General features: G+C 40.1%; 1 pseudogene; it reads left to right on the top strand.

The window, feature by feature from the left end:
* The first annotated feature begins 1,643 nt into the window (after positions 1–1,643).
* Positions 1,644–2,598, top strand: LOC136328533 (mesoderm-specific transcript homolog protein pseudogene; annotated as a pseudogene).
* Positions 2,599–3,175: the final 577 nt, after the last annotated feature.

Here is a 3,175-nt window from a genome sequence, read left to right as displayed (position 1 = left end):
ACTAGGATACAAATTATATTTGGATTCTAAGTAATTGTAGCTTATGAAGGTAGAACTCTTTGCTGATGAACCTACATATTCTTTTTTCTTTTCCTCTAGTATTCACTACCAAGGTAGTGATGATCTAGGGAAAGTTCTGGATGAATTATTCAGGTAAATTTTCATGAAAATACTTTTTATGATTATTTAGAAAAGTTTTTTCAGCTTTACTTGTTATTGTCATATCATGTAAATTTTTAGAACTGTTGACAAATATAGGAAGCCTTTATCAGTATTCTTTGTATTAGCTATCACAGATGTGCTTGTTTTTTATAGTATACTTTATGCTCCACACTGCAAATCCAGGGATCTCATGTATTATTTTAAGAAGTTGGATATGCATGAGATAAAGGAACTCAGAGCTTGGGCATTGGTGCTAATGACACTCTTTGATCCAGCACTACTTACTGTTTACTGGATATTCTCAATTTTTGGTTATTAAACTGTGTTCAGATAAAGATTAAACCACTAAAGTGCTTTCAAACTAGGTGTTTAAAAATTTAAATAAACTTTTATTTAGAATAATTTGATTTATAGTTTCAAGCCACTTTTCATGTTTTCTAATTTAATCTTCATAATATTGAGAGATGAGCATTTTAAGATTTAAAGGGATATGAGGATCTTATGTAAAGTGTTAGCACCAGTCAGTTGTGGGCTCCATGCTGAAGAGACACATCAGTGTTAACAGCTTTTGTACAATAAATATTATTAGGAGGCAGTCACAATAGCTATAAGATTATTATGTAACTAACTAAAAGCAAGTATCTTTTTTAAAAATCCCCTTTCTGTCAATCCATTATAGTTGAGCTAACTTCTCTTCATAAGTTTAGTTTGTTTCCTTGACAATTCATTTCTCTATTTTCTTTATTTAAAGTACTTATAAAGTCCTCGTAGGACAATTAACCCCAGTTCTCTTAGAATGGCTCTCTTTGGGCACAGCAGAGCACTGAGGAGCTGAGCACGAAGGTATCCTTGCAACTGACCACAATGCATCTGTCTTTTAATACAAATACTTTCTCTAGACAAACCTACCATAACTAATTGATTGGACTAGCCCTGGCCAGGTAGCTCATTTGGTTAGAGTGTCTTCCCAATATTCCGAGATTGTGGGTTTGATCCCTGGTCAGGGCACATACAAGATTCAACCAATGATAGCAGAACAACAAATCAATGTTTCTCCCACTCTCTCTCTCTCATAATCAATAAATAAAATTTTCAAAAAACAAGAAATAGGCCCTGGCTAGCTTGCTCAATGGGTAGAGCGTCAGCCTAGCTTATGGACTTCCCGGGTCCTATCCCTGTTTAGGGCACACAAGCGAAGTGACCATCTGCTTCTCTTCCCTTCCCTCTCCCCTTTCTCTCTCTCTTCCCCTCCTGCAGCCAGTGGTTCCACTGGTTCGAGCATTGCCTCAGCCACTGAGGATAACTTGGGTGGTTTGAGCATCAGCCCCAGATGGGGGTTGCTGGTGTATCCCGGTTGGGGCGCACGTGGGAGTCTGTCTCTCTATCTCCCCTCTGCTCACTTAAAAAAACAAATACTGGACCTTTGTAGGCCAGTTCCCCCAAACATGGAGTCATGTAGTTTAGGTTTTACCTGAATCAGGATGTAGGAGTGGTGGGTACATGTGAAGCTATTGGCAGTGCCCCTGCTTGCAGTATATCTATACCTATTGCCCCTCCACCACCACCCCCAGCTTTCCTTTGCCCTTCACTCATGGAACTCGTCAGGCAAACCTTTCACTTACAAGAGGTTGCACATCTTTTACCAAGACTCTGTGCATGTGGTTGAATTCCCAAGATATTTGTGCTTTTACATGTTTTCCAGCATCCAGCTATGATTGGAACAAGATTTGAGAAGTTTCGATGTTGAGGTGTCATCAAGTGATTGCCTTTGGTTTCTTAGGCTTTGGCTGTAGTGACAAACCAAGACCATATCACTACTCCATATTTGAGCGGGCCAGCCTTGTGGAGGCACTTTTGCAGCATCTGGAGCTTCAGAACCACAGAGTCAAACTTTTGTCTCATGATTATGGGGACGTTGTTGCTCAGGAGCTTCTCTTAGGTTCAAGCAGAATTGATCTGGTCAGCTTACCATAAAGAGCCTCTGTCTGTCAACTGGAGGTGTGTTTCCTGAGACTGACCATCCTCTTCTTTTCCAAAAGCTTCTCAAAGGTGGAGGTAGGTAGTCACCCATCCTCACACAATTGATGAATTTCTTTGTATGCTCTTGAGGTCTTACACTGCCCTCTGAGAGTAAACTGGGCAGGGATATGCAACAATGATGGGATGTTAGTTATCAACAGTCCCTTACAGTATATCAGTTGGAGGAAGAAGTTTAGAAGATTCTGAGTGGGAGCTCTTGCCTCTGTTAACTATTCCTATTCATTTTATCTACGGGCCTTTGGATCTGATAAATCCCTATCCCAAGTATTTGGAGCTATACAGAAAAATGCTGCAGCAGTCCATAGTGTGGATTCTGGTGACAACATTAGCCACTAACCACAGCTAGATCCTATGTGCTTCTTGAATGCATATATGGGCTTCATCAACTGCTTCTGAGCTGCAGAGAATAGCTTCCCTATATTACCTCCAGTACTCCCTATCTGTTGTGAACTCCATTTAGAAAGAAATGCCCAAAAGAGGTCCTGGCCACCAAACACTATTTTCTCACAAAGGTCTGCCTGACACACATTGGTGAACAGCACATAGTAAAAAGCCTATAAAAGCTCTGACTGAGGGTGATCTAATGATCCACCTCCCATTCCTTTGACATCTGATCAAGTGAATGGACTTGCCTTTGCTGTTGTGTTAGTAGGAAATTCTGAAGAGCACTACTACTCATGATGCAGAAAGACAGACATCCTCTGGCATAAAAGTCTTTTAACATTTCTATGGACTTTTCTGAAATATTTAAAACTGCTAATTTCTGGCCTAGCCCCAATTAGAATCTCACAGTAAAGGATGAGGAGATGGTGCCTGCTTACCTCCCCTTGAACGGCTTTGAGGGAACATGCTTTTTTACATTTCCTAAGCAGCACGGCTTCAAGGGAGAGTGTGTCTTTCTTGTCATAACTTTGGATTTAGTCTCATCAGCTACATCTAATTATAGACATTATGTTAAAATAGATTTTGCTTT

This window comes from Saccopteryx bilineata, chromosome 3 (genome assembly GCF_036850765.1).
Source record: "Saccopteryx bilineata isolate mSacBil1 chromosome 3, mSacBil1_pri_phased_curated, whole genome shotgun sequence".
Classification (NCBI taxonomy): Eukaryota; Metazoa; Chordata; class Mammalia; order Chiroptera; family Emballonuridae; genus Saccopteryx; species Saccopteryx bilineata.
The sequence above is the reverse complement of the archived record's forward strand: the minus strand, read 5'-3'. Positions and strand labels throughout refer to the sequence as shown.